Raw genomic sequence first — 22933 nt, 5'->3', positions numbered from 1 at the left:
CCAGGTGGTCCCACCTCAAACAGAGGGGTGGGAGGTCAGAGGGCAGCAAGAGTGGGGTTTGGGGAGGGGGAGGGGCAGAGACAGGGACAATCAGCGAGTGGACGCTCTCACCATCTGTCACCGTCACAATGCCCGGGTGATTGATGGCGGCTCCCGACCAATAGGAAGAGGAGGTTGGACTGGAGGACCAAGTGAGGGTGGCTGGTTCTCCAACCAATCGGAGTGAATGAAGGGCGGGGCCAGGCTGTGATTGAAGCATGCGCAGTGTGGGTAATGGCAAAGGAGAAGGACGTATTTTTTAGATCGGAAAGTGGTAAGAGGCGGTTAACAATATGGAGGGAGCGAGAGATCGCGGGGGTGGGCGGAAACGTTGTATAAAGCTGTTGGGAGCCGCAAATCGCGGAAAAGAGATCCCGGAACCCGTTTGTACCGAGCAGAATTGCAACTCCTCATGTTCGGCTCGGGTTAACAACCGCCATCTTTCTTGGATGTGCATCAGGGCGCATGCGCGTTTTTCATTTTTGTCGGACCGATGTTTCAATGAGTGGGAGGGGCTTGTTCCCCATTGTTCAGAATGGAGACAACTTGTCCATCAAACTGGATTAGTCTTTTAGTCCCAATGTCTTATTGATGATGCAAAGCGGTGGCAGAGATGGAAAGAAAAGGAAGCCAATCCTGCTCTCCTGATTTCACTGTCTCATTGGACATCCTGTCCCATGTCTGTGCTGTACTGTTCTATGTTCTATGTGTCCAAAGCTCTGCGGCTCTGTTCGGCCACATGAAGCCCCAGGGTGGAAACTCGCAACCCTGAGTCAACATCACCCTCAAATCAGGGGACTGCTGATGACGAGGGTCAGTGTGCAGCGGGGGGCGGGGCATGAGTGGTCATCGTGGACCAGGGAGCAGAAGAAAATGTTGTGAATTTCTATCCTGGACTGACAGTGATTAATTTTGGAAACTCATTTTACAGTGGGCTAGTAGGGGAGGATTTACGCACAGCAAATTCAAACCAGGAGAAATATTTATCTTTCCTGAATTACATTTCTGGACTGACAGTGATGCCTTTGTAAACTTCTTTCACAGGGACTTAGAAAGGGATTCGCAGACAGGAAACTCACAACCAATCCTCACAACCAATTCTGACACCACCGTTCGAGTTATCAAGACCTGGAGATTATCGACCTTTGTGTGTAAGCATTGAGTTCCAGATCATTATCACTCACTGTACAAAATGTCTACCTCCTATCTCCCCTGTAGATCTTGTTCACAACCTTAAATCTGTGTCCCTTTTACAATCTGCTGATGGGAACAGTTTTTAAAAATCTTTTGCTGAGTTTGCCGTTGTTGTTTCTGGTGCCTGGGTCGATGCCGGGTGGTCCGTCTGGTTTCATTCCTTTTTCATGTTTTTGTAGCGGTTGAATCAGCTTGGACCAGTCCATTTAGGGTCCAGAACACAATTGAAGTCTCCTCCAAGAATCAATTGATCTGTATCCAGGTCTGGGATGGATCCCAACAATTTTTTCACAAATGCCACATAATAATAATCTTTATTATTGCCACATTCTTTATTATTAAGACTGCAATGAAGTTACTGTGAAAATCCCCTGGTCACCTATTCCAGCGCCTGTTCAGGTACACTGAGGGAGAATTCAGAATGTTTCAATTACCTAACAGCACGTCTTTTGGAACTGTGGGAAGAAACTGGAACACCCGGAGGAAACACACACTGACACGGAGAGAACGTGCAAACTCCGCACAGACAGTGACGCAAGCCGGGAATTGAACCTGGGTCCCTGGCGCTGTGAAGCAACAGTGGTAACCAATGGGCTGCCGTGCCGCCCATCGTCCCAGTTAGGGTCATAGACATACACCAGCACCACCAATGTACCTGCCAACGACCCACTGACCACCATGTATCTCCCATTAGTGTCAGAAAAGAGCCCAGTGACCGAAAGAGGAATCTGTTTATTGATTAGAATTGCAGCAGCTCGAGCCCTTTGTCAAAGCCCGAGTGAAACACTTGGCTCACCCCTCGCCATCTGGTCTGATCTCTTTTTTTTTCTATATATTTAGAGTACCCAATTATTTTTTTTTCCAATTAAGGGGCAATTTCACGTGGCCAATCCACCTAACCTTTGGGTTGTGGAGCGAAGCCAATGCAGACATGGAGAGAATGAGCAAACTCCACACGGCCAATGATGCGGGGCCAGGATCGAACCTGGGACCTCAGCGCCATGAGGGAACAGTGCTAACCACTGCGCCATCATGCCACCCTGGTCTGATCTCTAATCAACCAATGAAACTGAAACCAACTCAACCCCCCCCCCCCCCCCCCCCCCCCCCCCATCCCCAGGCCCTGACCAAGACAAAACCAGCCAAAACTGGTTCAATAGCTGCAGCCCTCACCTCACTCTCATTCACCAGCTTACTTCTGGCAGGGCAAGCCTTCTCAGAACAAAAAGAACGATGATATTGCCCACCTCGAGGATAAATCCTCACTGGAATAACTGGGTGAATCCCTTCCCACGCTCAGAACAGCTGAATAGTCCGTCACCGGTATGACTGGTGATCAGTCTCCAGCTCACATGGGGATCTGAATCCCTTCCACAGTCCCCATATTTCCAGGCTTTCAGCATGCTGCTGGTGACCTTGCTGCTTTCCACATTGACGATCAGTTGAAGTCCCCATATAGAGCATGTGTACGGTCTCTCCCCACTCTGAATGGTGTGATGTTTTTTCAGACTGTGCAACTGGTTAAAGCTCTTTCCACAGTCAGTTCACTGGAACACTCTCACTCGAGTCATGTGTGTATTTGTTTTTTTTTCCAGTCACACTGATCTTGAAAACATTTTCCTACAGACAGAACAGCCAAACATTTTTTCTTCCACATTCACAGGCCACTGATCTGCAGGTTCTGATGAATGGAGCAACTCTGTTAAATCTTGATGTGAAGTTTGATTTTAGTTTCCATTTGTAAATCCTCCCCTTGTAATGTCCAGTAAAAGGAGTTTACAATAATCATCAGTAGGGGCAGGTACGGTGGTTCAGTGGTTAGCCGAGGACCCGGGTTTGATCCCGGTTTTGGGTCACTGTCAGTATGGAGTTTGCACATTCTCCCCATGTCTGCGTGGGTCTGGTCCCCACAATACAAAGAGATATGCATGTAGGTGAATTGGCCAAGCTAAAATTACTCTTTAATCGGGGGAAAAAAGAATTGGGTACTCTAAATTTATTTCAAAAAAGGATTGCCTCTTTCCTAATGTTCACAATTAAAGTGGTGGGTTGGCTGAGGTGAAGGCTGACATTTCACGGCAATTAAATTAATAATGGACTGTTATTATGGAGGACCAAACCGGGCTTGTTGAGGGCAGGCAGCTGGTGGTGTTTATAAGAAACTGCTCAATGTGATCATGATGCCCCTGGAAAGAAGGGAGGTGGAGGTAGTTGTGGCGACGGATGCGGAAAAGGGGTTCGACCGGGTGGAGTAGGACTAGTTATGGGAGGTGCTGGGACATTTTGGGTTCGGGAAGGGCTTTATCGGCTGGGTTAGGCTGTTGTACCAGGCCCCAGAGGCTAGTGTGAGGACGAATAGGACAATCTCTGACTACTTTAGACTGTACCGGGGGACAAGGCAGGGGTGCTCCCTCTCCCCACTGTTGTTTGCGTTAGCTATAGAGCCACTGGCAATTGCTCTGAGGGCTTCAAAGGGCTGTAAGGGGCTGGTCGGGGGAGCAGGGGGTGGAACATAGAGTCTCGCTGCACGCAGGCGACCTGCTCCTATAGGTTTCAGATCCGGTGGCAGGGATGGGCGAAATCGTGGCGATCTTAGGGGAATTTGGCCAGTTTTCGGGGTATAAATTGAACATGGCAAAGAGTGAGATGTTCGTAGTCCAGGCGAGGGGTCAGGAGGATCGGCTAAGGGAGCTGCCATTTCGGTCGGTTGGGGACAGCTTCAGATATCTAGGGATACAAGTGCCGCGGGTCTGGGGCCAGTTACACAAGTTGAACCTGTCCCGGTTGGTTGAACAGATGAGGGGCGAGTTTCGGAGGTGGGATGCGCTCCCGTTCTCGTTCACTGGGAGAGGGCAGGCGGTTAAAATGACGGTCCTTCCGAGATTTTTGTTTGTTTTTCAGTGTCCCCATTTTCATTCCGCATTCCTTTTTCATGAGGGTCATAAAATTTTAAAAATAAATTTAGAGTACCCAATTCATTTCTTCCCAATTAAGGGGCAATTTAGCATTGTTCAATCCACCTACCTTGCACATCTTTGGGTTGTGGGGGCGAAACCCACACAAACACGGGAAAATGTGCAAACTCCACACGGACAGTGAGTCAGAGCTGGGACCTCGGCACCGTGAGACTGCAGTGCTACCACTGCGCCACCGTGCTGCCCTGAGGGTCAATAAAATTATCCTGGGCTTTGTATGGGCGGGTAAGTCCCCGCAAGTGAAGAAGGTGATGCTTGAGCGGAACCGGGGGAAAGGAGGGCTTGCGCTGCTGAATTTTAACAATTATTGGGCGGCCAACATAGCCAGGATCAGGAAATGGGTGGTGGGGGGTGGGGTCGATCTGGGAGCAGATGGAAGCAGCATCGTGTAGGGGCACCAGTCTGGTGGCATTGGTAACTGCGCATCTGCCATTCCCGCCGGCGCGGTACTCCACCAGCCCTGTAGTGGTGGTGGGTCTGGGGTCAGTGGAGGAGGCACATTGATTGGTTGAGCAGACCCAGTGGGCCGAATGGCCTACTCTTGCTCCTATTATAATCTCTGTGTCCTGATCAGGAAGCAGTGAGCTGAGCTTGGATCTGTCAATCAACATGAATCAGCACCTTCAGGTGATTTGGGAGGGTAAATATTAGATACAGCAGAGTGAGAATGGAGGGAGAGTGTGTGGGACGGAGATTTACAGCTTTTGGAGAGCGAGAGAGGAAATAATGTTCCATAGGAACTAGAATTGTCTGTTCTGAATTTCTATCCTGAACTAACAATGATGATTTTTGTAAATTGATTTAAAGGATATTGGAAGAGGAGGAATTATAGACAGAAATCTCAAACGTCATGTCTCAATATGACAAACTCACTCAATTCCTTCTGATCTGAATATCATCGGCGCGAAGGAGAAATGTTTGCCCAATCTGTTGGCTTCAAAAGATTATAAATGTGAATGTGACTGGAAAAGTACCGAGACCCACACAACACACACCCGAGTGAGAGTTCTAGTGAACTGATTGGAAAGAGCTTCAACTATTACACAGCCTGAAAAAACATCACACCATTCATAGTGAGGAGAGACAGTGCACATGTTCTGTGTGTAGACGAGGCTTCCGCTGATTGTACAATCTGGAGAGACACGAGGAGACCCAAAACATGGAGAAACCATGGAAATGTGGGGACTGTGGGAAGGGATACAGAGTCCCATCGGAGCTGGAGATTCATCGCCGCAGTCACACTGGGGAGGAGCCATTCATCTGCTCTCAGTGTGGGCATAGATTCAATCAGTTGTCTCACCTGAAGACACATCAGCGAGTTCACACTAGGGAGAGGCGATTCGCCTGCTCTAAGTGTCGCCTGCTCTAAGTGTGGGAAGGGATTCATTGATTCATCCGCCGTGCGGCAACATCAGCGAGTTCACACTAGGGGAGAGACCATTCACCTGCTCCGTCTGTAGGGAATGGATTCACACAGTTATCCATCCTGAAGAGACACCTGCGAGTTCACACTGGGGAAAAGCCATTCACCTGCTCTCAGTGTGGGAAGGGATTGACTCCGTTAGCCTGTCTGCGGAGCCATCAGCGAATTCACAGCGGGGAGACGGCATTCACCTGCTCTGAGTGTGGGGAGAGATTCAGTAATTTATCCAGTCTGCAGACACACCAGCGAATTCACACCGGGGAGAAGCCATTCACCTGCTCTCAGTGTGGGAACGCATTCAGTGATTTATCCAGTCTGCAGACACACCAGCGAATTCACACCGAGGAGAGGCCGTTCACCTGCTCTTAGTGTGGGAAGGGATTACATAGAAAATAGGAGCAGGAAGAGATAATTTGGCCCTTTTCACCTGCTCTACCATTCATTCTGATCATAGTTTATCATCCAACTCTCCATAGCCTAATCCCGCTTTACCTCCATATCCTTTGATCCCCCTTGCCCTAAGTGCTACATCCAACTGCTTCTTGCAAACATACAATGTATTGGCCTCAACTATTTCCTGTGGTAACAAATTTCACAGGCTTACCACTCTCTGGTTGAAGAAATTACTCCTCATCTCTATCTAAATGGTCTCCCCCGTATCCTCAGACTGCGACCCCTGGTTCTCTGGTTCTGTACACTCCCACCATCGGGAAAATCTTTCCTGCATCTCTCCTGTCAGAATATTGTAGGTTTCAATAAGATCCCTCGTTCTTCTGAACTCCAGCAAATACAATCCCAACTGATTCAATCTCTCATTCGTCAGTCCCACCATCCCAGGAATCAGTCTGGTAAACCTGCTCTGCCCTTCCTCTCGAGCAAGAACATCCTTCCTCAGATAATGAGACCAAAACAGCACACAATATTCCAGCTATGGCCTCGCCAAGGCCCTGTATGGAACAAAGAACAATACAACACAGGACCCTCCAAGCCTGCGCCGATCACGTGTTCTATCTAGACCAACTGCCTGTATCCTTCTATACCCCATCTGTTCATGTGCCTATCCAGATAAGTCTTGAAGGTCGCTAATATATCTGCCTCAACCAACTCACTTGGCAGTGCATTCCAGGCCACCAGCACCCACTGAGTAAAAAAAACTTCACCCACACAACTCCACTGAACCTTTCCCCCCTCACCTTGAACTTGTGGCCCCTTGTAATTTCATTTCTGCCCTGGGAAAAAGCCCCCAACTGTTCACCCTATCTATTCCCCTAATAATTTTATAAACCTCTATCAGGTCACCCCTCAGCCTCCGTCTCTCTAGGGAGATCACAGCAATCCCAGTTTATTCAATCTCTCCTCATAGCTAATACCCTCCATGCCAGGCAACATCCTGGTAAACCTTTTCTGTACTCTGTCCAAAGCCTCCACGTCCTTCTGGTAGTGCAGTGACCAGAATTGGGACACAGTATTCCAAATGTGGCCAAACCAACATTCTATGTAATTGTAACAATTTTTGAGCTTTTATACTCGATACCCCGTCCTATGAAGGCAAGCATGCTGTCTGCTTTCTTCACCACCATTTCCACCTGTGCTGCCACTTTTAAGTATCTGTGGACCTGCATGCCCAGATCTCTCTGTGTCTCTATGCTCCTGATGGTCGGCATCTCCACATCATGAGTGTTAAATGCTCTCAGTTCTGTCTATTATGAATCTTTGTTGCATCTTATCCAGTGCCTCTATTTTCTTTTTCTAAATGGAGATCACCCATATTGTCAGTGCTCCCAGTGTAGTTTAACCCTGGTTGTAAACAAGTTGGACATTTCCTCCATGCTTTTCAATTCTATCCCTCTGGAATGGAACCCTAGATATGGGCCCCACACTTTAAGAAAGATGTGACGTTCTTAAAGAGGGTGCAGAGGACATTTACAATAATAATAATCTTTATTATTGTCACAAGTGGGCTTTCATTAACACTGCAATGAAGTAACTGTGAAAATCCCCTAGTCGCCACACTCCAACGCCTGTTTGGGTACATTGAGGGAGAATTCAGAATTTCCAATTCACCGAACAAGCACATCTTTCGAGACTTGTGGTAGGAAACTGGAGCACCCGGAGGAAACCCACGCAGACACGGTAAGAACGTGCAGACTCTGCACAGACAGTGACCCAAACCGGGAATCGAATCTGGGACCCTGGTGCTGTGAAACAACAGTGCTAACCATTGTGCGAGAATAGCACCAGGGATAAGGAACTCCAGTTAGGTTGAGAGACTGGAGCAGCTGAATTTCTCTCTGAGATCAATGCATCTGGAGGGTGGGGAATGGGGCCATTCAGCACTTTGAGACCAAGTCGGCTCCCTGTGGAGGAAGCCAGCCTGTCCATTGCCCTGTTCTATCCCCAAATTTGTGCACGTTTATTTCTCTCAGTGCCTGTCCAATTTCCGATTGAAATCCTTCCGTCATCTCTGCATCTCCTACTCTCATAGGCAGTAGGTTCCAGGTTGTTACCACTCACTTTATATGTACACAAGGCTCCGAGAGCACAGAGGAGTTTATTTGGCCCATTTTCCCCGTGCCAGCTCTTTGTTCAGTGAACCATTTAATCCCAGAGTTTGACTATTTTGTTTTGTTTTTCGGAATATATCAAATGACAGTCCAATGAGGCTCGACCACCATTTACAGACAGTGTATTCCAAATCACAACAACTCGCTGTGTTTTACAACAAATAATTGTGCTTATGGTGTGTCTGGAGGCTCACAGAGTATTCATAATGAAGTCAACACCATGGTTATTACACAGAATTAATGATTCTGGTGAGGACACCGAGTGTAATATATCCGAGTTTGTGGACAATTAGAACAAATGTATATTTCTATAAAACCTCTCACAACCACTGGACCTCCAAAAGTGTTTTAAAGCCAATGGAGTACTTTTGAAACATATTCACTGTTGTAATGTAGGAAGCTGGAAGTATGCATGTGTGATCACATTTAGTTTTTAAATTGTTATTTTCATAGTGTATTCACTGTCGTTAGTAACAAGGTCAAGGAAGCCCTTTTATACCTCAAACATGTGGCTTCCTGCAGCCATTTCACCTTCTGTACCTTTTCTATATTAACTATGTATTGATTTCACAGCAAAAAATAATAATTAAATTGATGATTATTCAGTATTGAACATTGGTTATCATTAGTGAATTGTTGTATTAGGTAATTGTATTGCAGACTAGATCTTTGTTTCAAAAAATAACACGATCAACCAAAATGTTTCCAGAGACTGCAGAGCTATCAGAATTTGTTTGAAAAAATAAATTACTCAATAATTTTGAGAAGTTTCTCCATTAATAAAGTCACCAGCAGTTCTGTGGAATCTTTGCAAGACAAGATCACAGAACACAGCATTAGACATTATATCCTGTCAAGAATATGAAATGAAAATCGCTTATTGTCACGAGTAGGCTTCAATGAAGTTACTGTGAAAAGCCCCTAGTCGCCACATTCCGGCACCTGTACGGGGAGGCTGGTACGGGAATCGAACCGTGCTGCTGGCCTGCTTGATCTGCTTTAAAAGCCAGCAATTTAGCCTGGTGAGCTAAACCAGCCCCATATTTGTGGGCTAGGTAGTGGTGGAATGGTATTGTTTAAAACATTTTTTTTTTTTTAAGAGTATCCAATTATTTTTTTTCCAATTATGGGGCAATTTAGTGTGGCCAATCCACCTACCCTGCACATCTTTGGGTTGTGGGGGCGAAACCCACACAAACACGGGGAGAATGTGCAAACTACACACGGACAGTGAAAATGAAATGTAAATCGCTTATTGTCACAAGTTGGCTTCAATGAAGTTCCTGTGAAAAGCCCCTAGTCGCCACATTCCGGCGACTGTTTGGGGAGGCTGGTACGGGAACTGCACATGGACAGTGGACCCGGAGCTGGGTTCTAACCTGGGACATTGGGGCTGTGAGGCAGCAATTCTAACCACTGAGCCACCGTGCGGCCCTGTATTGTTACTGGGCGAGTAACCCAGAGACCCAGGTTAATGCTCTGGGGATCTGGGATAGAATCTGCCTTTGACAGATATTGAAATTGAATAAAAGTCCCGAATTAAGTCTGATGATAACATTGTCGATTGTTGTAAAAATCCATCTGGTTCACTAATGTACTTCAGGAAATCTGCTCTTCTTACGTGGCCTGGCCTACACGTGACTCCAGATCCACAGCAATGTTGTGGTTGATTTGTAAGTGCCCTCTGAAATAGCCTCACAAGACACGCAGTTCAAGGGCAATTGGAATGAGCAGTAAATGCTGGTCCAGCCAGTGACGCCCACCTCCCGTGAATGAATACTTTTTAAGAACACTTTTCAATTTGAAGATGAGTAAGAAACTGTCTCTGATTGGATTGGTTTATTATCACATGTATCGAGGTACAATGAAAAGTATTGTTCTGCGTACAGTCCAGACAGATCGTTCCACACATGAAAAAACAAAGTGCTGATCTTGGCAGTTTGCTCAGTTCACAAAAGAATTTAATGGCATTGTAGACACCGATTAATATTTTAATCACCATCCGAAACATGTCTAATGGTAATGTATACTCATAGAGACAGACAAAAACAATACTGTAACTGAATTTGTGGAAATGGCAGAGATTGAACTGAACCACTTTTTTGAAAGATTCGGCCTTAATGATAGAGAATCAGGAAAAGTCACTCAGAGAAATTAGGAAATCCAGGCTCAGTGCGGATTTCCTGTCACCCCTCCTTATACGTGAATGGTATTTAGGCTGCAGAACGTTTCACACCAAAACACAGAGGGGTCAAATAGAAGAAACACATAATTCTCAATTCACTTCCATTTAACTATATTTGACTTTGTTTAAAAGCAACAATCTCAACAAAGATTCATGGGATTTGAATTACTCAGTGAAACGCTTTCTTTTATTGGTCAGTCATGTTTGCAATTCAATGGTGTATATTTCAGAGTGAAGACTCGAGAGCGATTCAATTCAAAATGAAGTCACATGTAACATAAATATACTGATGTTTAATATTGAATAATGAAACAGGTCTTAAGTAAAATTGGTGGAATTTTTTTATAGGAAGATAAGAATGATGCATTAATGATTGAACAGAGAGCATTGCTACGTTAGATATTTGCTGAACAAATAATAAAGTTTTTAAAAAAATAATTTTTATTCAAATTTTTCAACAACACATTTTCTCCCAACAATAAAATAAACAAGGTATAGAAATAAACTGAAAGAAGGACCCCCCCCCCCCACCAATACAAAGCAATAAATTAATAACAATACAAAAAATAAGAACGTAGCAAACAAACAGTCGCAAAAAGAAACCCCCTTTCCAGACCCCAAACCTAACCCCCAGTTGCTGCTGAGATTTTTTTTTGGAATAATTTTTATTCAAGTTTTCAACAACAAATTTTTATCACAACAGAGAAAAACAGTAACCCCTCCCCTCCAATACAAAAACAAGAAAAAGAAATAAGCGTAAAACCATGCGAACAAACCCCCATAACGAACCCGTTCCCCCCCCCCCCCCCCCCCCCAGCTACCTTCCCCCGATTCCCGTCCATTTTCCCCCTGATTCTTGGCCACCCGACTATTCTTCCTCTTGTTCATTGGCCACAAACAGGTCCCGGAACAATTGCATGAATGGCTCCCACGTTCTGTGGAAGCCGTTGTCTGACCCTCGGATGGCGAATTTGATTTTCTCCATTCTGAGAGATTCCGAGAGGTTGGACAGCCAGTCTGCAGCTCTGGGCGGTGCTGCTGACCGCCAGCCAAACAGGATTCTACGGCGGGCGATCAGGGAGGCAAAGGCAAGGGCGTCCGCCCTCCTCCCCAGGAATAGATCTGGCTGGTCTGAAACCCCGAAGACCGCCACTATCGGGCATGGCTCCACCCTCACCCCCACCACTTTGGACATAGCCTCGAAGAAGGCTGTCCAGTACTCCACAAGTCTGGGGCAAGATCAGAACATGTGGGCGTGATTGGCCTGGCCTCTTTGGCACCGTTCAGATCTGTCCTCTACTTCCGGGAAGAACCTACTCATACGGTTTCTTGTTAAGTGGGCTCTATGTACCACTTTTAGTTGCGTCAGGCTGAGCCTTGCGCACGTGGAGGTGGAGTTGACCCTATGCAGTGCTTCGCTCCAGAGTCCCCACCCTATCTCAATCCCCAGGTCATCCTCCCATTTAATTCTTGTTGCGTCCCGTATGGTGTCGTCCCTTTCTACCAGTCGGTCATACATGTCGCTACAGTTCCCTTTAACAAATAATAAAGTTAATTATAATTTCTATATCTTATGGTCTTACAAGTTGAGACATCTATTTTAAAGGAACAGCTGTCTTCTTGTAATCAGTGACCTGGCCTCCCAGCTGAACCATTGAAAGCTGCAGCAAGACTGTGCAGTTGAATGTTGCACAGGGCCATTGGGTACTGTGCTGCCAGCTGTTTCTGTAGCATAGAGGTTATCACATTCATCTAACGCACGAAAGGTGTCTGATCCGAAATTGGCAGAAGCATTAAATGCTTCTAATTTATGATGTGGAGATGCCGGCGTTGGACTGGGGTGGGCACAGTAAGAAGTCTTACAACACCAGGTTTGTTTCGAATCACTGGCTTTTGGAGCGCAGCTCCTTCCTCAGTGAATGAAGATGTGGGTTCCACAAACACACATGGGCAGCATGGTAGCAGAAGTGGATAGCACTGTGGCTTCACAGTGCCAGGGTCTCCCAGGTTCGATTCCCCGCTGGGTCACTGTCTGTACAGAGTCTGCACAGTCGCCCTGTGTCTGCGTGGGTTTCCACCGGGTGCTCTGGTTTCCTCCCACAGTCTAAAGACGTGCAGGTTAGGTGGATTGGCCATGCTAAATTGTCCTTAGTGTCCAAAAAGGTTAGGAGGGGTTATTGGGTTACGGGGATAGGGTGGAAGTGAGTCAGTGCAGACTCGATGGGCTGAATGGCCTCCTTCTGCACTGTATGTTCTATGTTCTATATGTAGAAAACTTCAATGATGCAAAATGGTACTTTGAATGCGAATCTTTGCAGGTAATTAAGTCTTTGCAGGTCCAGATGGTGCGACTAGAGAGAGGGATAATCAAAGCTTAAAGACGGGTGAATTGTCTCAAGCCAGGACAGTTGGTAAGATTTTGCAAGCACATGTAATGGGACATGAATCCATGGTCCAGGTTGAGGCCGTACTCACGTGTGCGGAACTTGGCTATCAGTTGCTGCTTGGCCATTCTGATTTGTCGCAAGTCCTGAGGCCGCCTTGGAGAACGTTTACCCGAAGATCAGAGGCTGAATGCCCTTGACTGCTGAAGTGTTCCCCAACTGTAAGGGAACATTCCTGCCTGGCAATTGTTGCGCAATGTCCGTTTGTCTGTTGTCGCAGTGTCTGCATGGTCTCGCCAATGTACCATGCCTCGGGACATCCTTTGCTGCAGCGTATGAGGTAGATGGGCAGCACGGTAGCATTGTGAATAGCACAATTTCTTCACAGCTCCAGGGTCCCAGGTTCGATTCCGGCTTGGGTCACTATCTGTGCGGAGTCTGCACATCCTCCCTGTGTGTGCGTGGGTTTCCTCCGGGTGCTCCGGTTTCCTCCCACAGTCCAAAGATGTGCTGTGCAGGTTAGGTGGATTGGCCATGATAAATTGCCCTTAGTGTCCAAAATTGCCCTTAGTGTTGGGTGGGGTTACTGGGTTATGGGGATAGGGTGGAAGTGTTAACCTTGGGTGGGATGCTCTTTCCAAGAGCTGGTGCAGACTCAATGGGCCGAATGGCCTCCTTCTGCACTGTAGGTTCTATGATAGCGTTGGCCGAGTCGCACAAGAATATACTGCATACTTGGTTGGGTGGTGTTCTCACGTGTAATGGTGGTACCCATGTTGATGATCTGGCACATCTTGCAGACGTTGCCATGGCAGGGTTGTGTGGTGTCATGGCTGCTGTTCTCCTGAATGCTGGGTAGTTTGCTGCAATCAATGGTGTGAGGTTGTGCAGTTGTTTGAAGGAAAGTAGTGGGGATGGCCGTGGCAAGATGTTCGTCTTCATCGATGACTTGTAGAAGGCTGCGAAGAAGATGTTGTAGTTTCTCCACTCCAGGGAATTCATCAGGCGAATGAGGCTCTGGGAGTTCTTCCACAGACCCCAAGAGGCCAACAGTGAACCCAATGAGAACCAATGAGCCGGAACAGCAGACTGAAAGGTCTGTGGGACTGGAAGATCCAGCCAGCAGGAAGGACTGGAAAACCCCACCCATTGAAACAATCCGATCAGGTGCTTCTCCAGCTCCTCTTCCATGAAACCACTCAGTAAATCTCTCTTGAAGACCTTTCTTGTGCAAATTCTGAACTCACATCTTTCCCCTCTTTTCCTGCTATCTCCCATCCTGCTCTCTCAGCGTTCATCTTGTCTGAGACTTACCATTGCTCCTTTGACCGATTCTCACTAAACTCTTGAACATCCAACTTCCACAATCGTCGAATTTACAGTGCAGAAAGAGGCCATTTGGCACATCGGGCCTGCACTGGCCCTTGGAAAGAGCACCCTTCTCAAGCACACACCTCTACCCTATCCCCGTAACACTACTTAACCCTTTTGGACACTAAGGGCAATTTAGCATGGCCACTCCACCGAACCTGCACATCTTTGGACAGTGGGAGAAAACCGGAGATCCGGACTAAACCCACGCAGAAATGAGAATGTGCAGACTCCGCACAGACAATGACCCAATTGGGAATCAAACCTGGGACAGTGGAGATGTGAAGCAACTGTGCTAACCACTGTGCTGCCCCGATTTATTGGATTCAAGTTCAAATACAAGCCACAATGGAGCATCTGCCGGGGTGGGGTTTGAACCTGCATTCTCAGGGTGTCGGGTCTCGGTATTACTCATCCAGTGACAATACCACGACACCATCACCTGCCCAGTCAAGCGCTTTGCAGGGGTCCTCCGGGATATGAACCCGGGAACTCTCACATTTTGGAAACCCCCGAAGCGAAAACCATACCCTGCAGTTTCAACGGTATCTTCATGGAGTCAGCGTCTTTGTCCGTTTCCTCTTTAGACAATCAAGTGAAGCTTGGTGCTCACTCAGACCACGTGTATGGTTTTTACCCTTAGTGAATGGTGTGTTTTTTCAGGCTGTAACTCAGGGGTGTCAAACTCAAATACACCGTGGGCCAAAATTAAAAAATCGGGACAAGTCGAGGGCCGGACTGGTTCAATGTTTTTTTGCAAAACTTATTGAAATGAACTTATTGAACCTGGAACTAATAAAGCTTAGGTTATTGCCTATAAAAACAACATTAAATATTAAATAAATAAAAAAATTAGTTGCATTTATTTCTTATTGCTTTATCTGGAGCTTTTCCAGAGTAATTTCTAATGAAAACATTTTTCCACAGGCCAACACTTTGTGATTCACACTATACCGGAATAAACTCGGCATCAGCCATATCATACGCCATAGGCACTTCAATTGCTGGGGCCAGCTTTAATAGTAATTAGATATTATTAGGGCAGCATGGTGGCCTAGTGGTTAGCACAACCGCCTCACGGCGCTGAGGTCCCAGGTTCGATCCCGGCTCTGGGTCACTGTCCGTGTGGAGTTTGCACGTTCTCCCCGTGTCTGCATGGGTTTCGCCCCCACAACCCAAAAATGTGCAGAGTAGGTGGATTGGCCACGCTAAATTGTCCCTTACTTGGAAAAAATAATTGGCTAATCTAAATTTTAAAAAAAAAGTAATTAGATATTATCTCGCGGGCCAAAGATAATTCCACCGCGGGCCGGATTTGGCCCGCGGGCCTTGAGTTTGACATATATGCTGTAACTGGTTAAAGCTCTTTCCACAGTCAGTTCACTGGAATACACTCACTCAGGTGCATGTGTATCTCGGTACTTTTCCAGTCACACTGATGTTTGAAATATTTTCCCACAAACAGAACAAACATTTTTCGGGCACCACGGTGGCCTAGTGGTTAGCACAGCAGCCTCACGGCGCTGAGGTCCCAGGTTCGATCCCGGCTCTGGGTCACTGTCCGTGTGAAGCTTGCACATTCTCCCCGTGTCTGCGTGGGTTTCGCCCCCACAACCCAAAGATGTGCAGAGTAGGTGGATTGGTCAGACTAAATTGCCCTTAATTGGATAATATAATTGGGTAGTCTAAATTTAAAAAAAAAAAAAAAACATTTTTCATTTCACATTTATATTCTGAGGATATTCAGGTCCTGATCAATTGAGTGACACTCTCAGATCTTAATGTGATATTTAGTTTGTGTTTCCTGTCTGAAAATCCTCTCCTAATGCCCTGGAAAAGGAGTTTACAACGGTCACACTATCAGTACAAGACAGAAATTGAGAACAGATAATTCCAGTTTCTGTGGAACATTTTTTTTCTCTCTTCTGTCCCTAAAGCTGTAAATCCCTGTTCCACACACTCTCCCTCCTCCCTGGGCTGAAATCCAAATAAAGTATTCAATCATTATTTCTGTATCCTTTTCCCAAAGTTACATAATTAGAGGTAAGAATATGCTTTATAAGTCACTTCATTCATGACTTGTGTAAATTAATCTGAATGACCCTGACTGACCAATTAGAATTCAGAGGTGAACTTTCTGTTCAGAACTGATCATGTGGAGATTTGATGAGCAATTTCGAAGGTTGTTTCTCCAAATCTTCCAGGGTTTCCTTTGTTCTTCCTCTCCCTCTCAAACTATGTTATACCGGATATCAGACTCAGGGCCCATTCTGGTTCTCTTCCTGCTGACTAAATAACTTCAATCAAATATGGAGAAGACTGAATCCACTGTTTGGTCCCTGCTCCAAATTCCATTCCTGACATACCGACTCCATCCCTCTCCCTGGCAACAGTCTGAGACATAGAACATAGAACAGTACAGCACAGAACAGGCCCTCCGGCCCTCAATGTTGTGCCGAGCCATGATCACCCCACTCAAACCACGTATCCACCCTATACCCGTAACCCAACAAACCCCCTTAACCTTACTTTTATTAGGACACTACGGGGAATTTAGCATGGCCAATCCACCTAACCCGCACATCTTTGGACTGTGGGAGGAAACCGGAGCACCCGGAGGAAACCCACGCACACAGGGGGAGGACGTGCAGACTCCACACAGACAGTGACCCAGCCGGGAATCGAACCGGGAACCCTGGAGCTGTGAAGCATTTATGCTAACCACCATGCTACCCTGCTGCCCAAGACTTAGCCAGTCTCTTTGTAAATTTGGTTTCATACTTGATCCAATATGAGCTTCTGACATCACATAATTTACAGTGCAGAAGGAGGCCATTCGGCCCATCTATTCAGCACTGGCTCTTGGAAAGAGCACCCAAACTAAGCCCAGACCTCCACCTATCCCCATAACCCCACCAAAACTTTTTAGATACTAAGGCAATTTACCATCGTCACCTCCCGATTCGACAATTCTATTACACACCTGGCTGCTCTCCCACAGGGGTTGGTTCAGCACACTGGGCTAAATTGCTGGCTTTTAAAGCAGACCAAGGCAGTCCAGCAGCATGGTTCAATTCCCATACCAGCCTCCCCGGACAGGTGCCGGAATGTGGTGACTTGGGGCTTTTCACAGTAACTTCATTGAAGCCTACTCATGACAATAAGCGATTTTCATTTCATTTCATTTTCACATTCTACCTCTGGAAACTTAAAGCCATCCAAAAGTCTGCGACCCATGTCTTAATTCACAGCAAGTTCCTTTCCCCCTATTATCCGTGTGGTCAGAGACTTGCATTCACTCCCAGTCAATTCTCACCCTTGTTTTCAAACCCCTCCATGGCCTCGTCTCTCCCGTGTCTGTCATCTCATCCAGTCCCACAACCCCCTGGGATATCTGCACAGCTCTGATCCTGGACTCTTGTCCATTTCCGATTCTAATTACTCCACCATGGTTTTAAGTTCCCTCGGCCCCAAGCACTGAATCCCCTCCCTATATGTTCTATAGTGGACTCACCAACACAAAACACATTGAAATGGTCTTTGGATAGGCATATGGACGATAAGGGCATAGTGTAGATGGACTTTAGAGGGGTTTCACAGGTCGCCGCAACATCGAGGGCTGAAGGGCCTGTACTGCGCTGTTATGTTTTATGTTCTAAACCTCCCCGTCTCCACCTCACTTAACTCCTTTCAGACTCTTTAAAACTCACCTTTGTCCAGGTTTTTGGTCACCTTCCCTAATATCTCCTTTTGTGTCTGGGTGTCTCACTTTGTTTTATAATGTTCCTGTGAAGTTGACTGGGATGATTTATGATGTTAAAGGTGTTAGATAAATATAAGTTGTTGTTGTTGACTGCAACGCTGACCTCCTGTTTTACAATATCCCATTGGTTTTAGAACAAACTCTATCTCTGATGTTTTGCCCCCTGCGGGTTTGCAGCCTCTATAAAGACGGCGGCCGTTAACTCAGGCCTGTCACCGGGAGCAGGCCGCAGCTGTCCCCCCGCTCCATGCAAACCCGGGCCCGGAAACTTATTGGACTTTGGAACCTCCACCGCGTTTCCGTGAAACCTCCAGGCCGAGTCCAGCATCAGCTCTGCGCATGCTCCAGCTCACAATGCCCGGGGAGTGATTGACGGCAGCACTGGACCAATAGCAAGAGAGGGGCGGGACTGGAGGACCGAACAGAGCGGCTGGTCCTCCAAGCAATCGGAGTGAATGAGGGGCGGGACTGAGCCCCGGTGTCTCCCACGTGAACTGGAGCATGCGCAGTGCCGATGACAGCTGAGGATTGAGGTGGTCGGGTGGAAATCCTTCGCTGATCAGATCCCGCTCGGTGAGTCATGAGGGAGGGATGGAGCCGGTGGATGGGTCGGGAGGCTTCATAAACACTCCGTGTAGCCCAAGCCCCGAATACGAAGCTCGGATACGGCAGCTGAACCGGCGAAAGCTCCTCGGGCTTTTCCCCGACACAGGCCCGAATGGCTGGGCGCAAGCGAAGGGAACGAAAGCCCCGGCTTTGCTCCGCCTCCGATTCACTCTGATTGGTTGGAGGACCAGCCGCTCTCGATCGGTCCTCCAGCCCCGCCCCCTGATCTGGAGCAAACCCTTCAGAGTCATCCCACAGAGCGAAGTCTTATAACACCAGGTTAAAGGTTTGTTTCAAATCAATGGCATTGTTCCTTCCTCAGTTGAATGAAGAGGTATGTTCTTGAAACATATATAGACAATGTCAAAGCTGCAAGAAAAGGCTTTGAATGCGAGCATTTGCAGGTAATTATGTCTTTACAGATCCAGAGACGGGTACATCCTAGTTTGCGGACTATTAGAATAAATGTACATTTCTATAAAACCTTAAGAGTCAACAAGCTGACTCTGGATCTGGAGTCACGTGTAGGCCAGACTAGATAAGGATAGAAGATTTCCTTCACTGAAGGACATCAGTGAATCAGATTGGTCTTTTCAGCAATTGACAATCGTTTCAGGGTCTTCAGTAGGCTTTCATGAATTAAAATGTAACCTTCTTTCTTGGCAAGATTTGTTTCTGGGAAATCATTAGGACAGTAAAAGAAGATTTTTATGTAATTTTCTTTGAACATTTCTCTTCAGCGAATATAAAAATATTGAAAATGGGATAAAGGTTGTTTGGCTGACAGTCAATCACTGTCCTGGAAGGTAATGAGTCCTTTTGCTTCCCAATTGGCCGAGGAAGGCAGTGTGTCACAAGGATAGATGTGTTGACCGATAAATGGCTGGAAAATAGGGGCAGGTCATGTGATCAAACCTCCAGGAATACATTTAATCAAAGTTGGCGAGGAGAGAATGTTGTGAATTTCTACACTAAACTGACAGTGAGGTTTCTGCAAAGTTACAGGAAAATGGAAGTGGAGGTTGAACAGACGGGAAACGCAAACCAAATGTCACATCGTAACCTGGCGGAGTCACTCGATTCATCAGACCCTGAATATCAGCAGCATCTGGGTGTGGAAGGTAAAAGGTTTGTCTGTTCTGACTGTGAGGGAAGATTTCAGGTCTCAGTGTGACTGGAAAAGCCCCTGGTTAGACCAAACCTGGAGAACTGAGTTCAGTTCTGGGCAACAAACCTGAGGAAGGATAGAGTGGCCTCGGAGGGAGTGAGCACAGATTTACTGAGCACTGAGTGATATCTGAACCTCGCCGGGGTTATATTAGTCATAATGGCACAGAGAATGGCATTTGGCCCATTGAATCCATGCTAGCTCTCTGGAGCAATCCAGACAGTGCCATTCTCCTTTTCCTTTTGAAATCAAATCATTATTTTTTCTATTTTCAAACTCCCTCGTAGGCAGCAAGTTTCAGGTAATTGCCGCTCGCTGTGTATAAACATATCCCATATCTCCTGTACCTTTTACATAAAAATGAGAGCAGGCCACTCGGCCCCTCGAGCCTGCTCAGCATTCAATAAGATTGCAGCTGATCTCTTTCTAACCTCAACTCCACATTCCTGCCTACCCCGATGACCTTTCACCCCCTTGCTCATCAAGAATCTATCCAGCTCTGCCTTAAAAATATTCAAGGACTCTGACCCATTGCCTTTTAAGGACGCGAGTTCCAAAATCTTGCAACCCTCAAGAGAATAAAAAAATCCTCACCTCCATCTTAAATGGGCGACTCCTTATTTTGCAACAGTGACCCCCTTGTTCCAGATTCTCCCACAAGAGGATTGGATTGGATTTGTTTATTGTCATGTGTACCGAGGTACAGTGAAAAGTATTTTTCTGCAAGCAGCTCAACAGATCATTCAGTACATGGAAGAAAAGGGAATTAAACAATTCAAGAAAATACATGAGAATACATAATAGGGCAACACAAGATATACAATGTAACTACATAAGCATTGGCATCGGTTGAAGCATACAGGATGTAGTGTTAATAAGGTCAGTCAATAAGAGGGTCATTTAGGAGTCTGGTGACAGTGGGGAAGAAGCTGTTTTTGAGTCTGTTCGTGCGTGTTCTCAGACTTCTGAATCTCCTGCCCGATGGAAGAAGTTGGAAAAGTGAGTAAGCCGGGTGGGAGGGATCCTTGATTATGCTGCCCGCTTTCCCCTGGCAGCGGGAGGTGTAGATGGAATCAATGGATGGGAGGCAGGTTTGTGTGATGGACTGGGCAGTATTCACGACTCTCTGAAGTTCCTTGCGGTCCTGGGCCAAGCAGTTGCCATACCAGGCTGTGATGCAGCCCGATAGGATGCTTTCTATAGTGCATCTGTAAAAGTTGGTAAGGGTTAATGTGGACATGCCGAATTTCCTTAGTTTCCTGAGGAAGTATAGGCGCTGTTGTGCTTTCTTGGTGATAGCGTCAATGTGAGTGGACCAGGATAGATTTTTGGTGATGTGTACCCCTAGGAATTTGAAACTGCTAACCATCTCCACCGCGGCTCCGTTGATGCTGACAGGGGTGTGTACAGTACTTTGCTTCCTGAAGTCGATGACCAGCTCTTTAGTTTTGCTGGCATTGAGGGAGAGATTGTTGTCGTTACACTACTCCACTAGGTTCTCTATCTCCCTCCTGTATTCGGACTCGTTGTTATTTGAGATCCGGCCCACTATCCTCTCCACATCCACCCTGTCAAAACCCCTCCCGGTCTTATATCGTTCAAGCCAGGTTTTACCCAAAACTTTAAATCTGTGTCCCGACTGCTTGTACTATCAGTGAATGGAAACAGAGTTTCTTTGTCCACCCAATGGAAATCTGGCATAATCTTGTAGACCTGAATTAAATCTCCCCTCAACCTCCTTTGCTGGAACCATTCTGGTAAATCCCCTCTGCACCTTCTCAACAACCTTCACATCCTTCCTGAAGAGTGGTGACCAGAGCTTTATAACAATTCATAGAATAGAATTTGAACCGCAGAATTCCTGCACTGCCGAAGGAGGCCATTCGGCCCATCGAGTCTGCACCAACTCTCTGAAAGGGCACCCTGCCTAGGCCCACACCTCTACCCTGTCCCTGTAACCCCATAGCCCCACCTAACCTGCACATCCCTGGACACTAAGGGGCAATTTATCAAGGCCAATCTACCTCGCGTTCCTTTCTTTGGATTGTTGGAGGAAATCTGAGCACCGGGTGGAAACTCTTGATGAAGCTCCGATCGAATTTGCTTTGCCAGCTACTCTGTTAATATGTCTTGTAGATATACAAAATCCCTCTTCGCCTCTTTCTCTCTCCTCCCAAAGAGGCCAGTTGAATTTTATAACAATCCAGCCATTTTCATGGTCACTTTTTCCCAGAGCCGGCCCCACAAGTGACTCGATTCATTCAGCTAAATTTCACAACCTGCCTTTGTGTTTTTGTGGGTTCTCTCTCACTCCCTATTTTCTGTTTTAAATCAGTTTCACAGGGTGTTCGAAGGGGAGGATTCAAAGTCTGGAAACTCAAACCAAGCATCACATCAGCATCTGACAGAGCCCTCAATTTATCATATCCTGAATATCAGCGGATTTTGAACATGGAAGGAAAAAGCATAGTTGACAGTGGGGAGAAACCGTGCATGATTTGTTTGTGTGGACGAGGATTCGCACCATCAGACCTCACAAGCCACAAATGCAGTCACACCGAGGAGAAACCGTGGAAATGTACGGACTGTGGGAAAGGATTCACTTCCCCATCCAAGCTGGAAACTCATCGACATAGTCACACTGGGGAAAGACCATTCACCTGCTCCAAGTGTGGGAAGGGATTCAATCAGTCGTCCCACCTGCTGAGACACCAGCGAGTTCACACTGGGGAGAGGCCGTTCACCTGCTCAGAGTGTGGGAAGGGATTTTCTTTTTCAACCCACCTGCTGAGTCACCAGCGAATTCACACTGATGAGACACCATTTCATTGTCCAGACTGCGGGATGTGCTATAAACGTTCTGGGGAACTGATTCGTCATCAACGTGTTCACACTGATGAGAGACCGTTTAGGTGCTCTTACTGCGGGACTGGGTTCAGACAATCATCTGACCTCACTGTACATCAGCGAAGTCACACTGGGGAGAGGCCATTCACCTGCTCAGAGTGTGGGAAGAGATTCACTCGATCATCTGACCTGCAGAGGCACCAGCGAATTCACACTGGGGAGAGGCCATTCGCCTGCTCCAAATGTGAGAAAAGATTCTTGCGATCATCTGACCTGGAGAAGCACCAACAAATTCACTCTGCGGAGAGAACATTCAGCTGCTCCAAGTGTGGGGAAGGATTCACCCAGTCATCCGACCTGCTAAGTCACCAGCGAATTCACACTGATGAAAGACCGTTTCAATGTCCAGACTGC

The 22933-nt window shown here is 46.7% G+C and overlaps 2 long non-coding RNA genes across 3 annotated transcripts; both read left to right on the top strand.

Annotated features, from left to right (window-relative positions):
• The first annotated feature begins 232 nt into the window (after window positions 1-232).
• On the top strand, window positions 233-5901 carry LOC119951174. The gene is made up of 3 exons (XR_005457530.1): window positions 233-313; window positions 1084-1190; window positions 5016-5901. It is a non-coding gene; the product is annotated as an uncharacterized LOC119951174 (long non-coding RNA).
• Window positions 5902-18398: 12497 nt separating this feature from the next.
• LOC119951170 lies at window positions 18399-22067 on the top strand. 2 transcript variants are annotated; one of them, XR_005457525.1, is made up of 3 exons: window positions 18399-18908; window positions 19504-19632; window positions 22008-22067. It is a non-coding gene; the product is annotated as an uncharacterized LOC119951170 (long non-coding RNA). The 2 variants fall into 2 exon arrangements; XR_005457524.1 differs by having other exon boundaries at window positions 19504-19625; window positions 22008-22065.
• Window positions 22068-22933: the final 866 nt, after the last annotated feature.

Source organism: Scyliorhinus canicula, chromosome 17 (genome assembly GCF_902713615.1).
Source record: "Scyliorhinus canicula chromosome 17, sScyCan1.1, whole genome shotgun sequence".
Lineage (NCBI taxonomy): Eukaryota > Metazoa > Chordata > Chondrichthyes > Carcharhiniformes > Scyliorhinidae > Scyliorhinus > Scyliorhinus canicula.
Note: the sequence above shows the minus strand (reverse complement) of the source record. Positions and strands in the feature narration are given on the sequence as shown.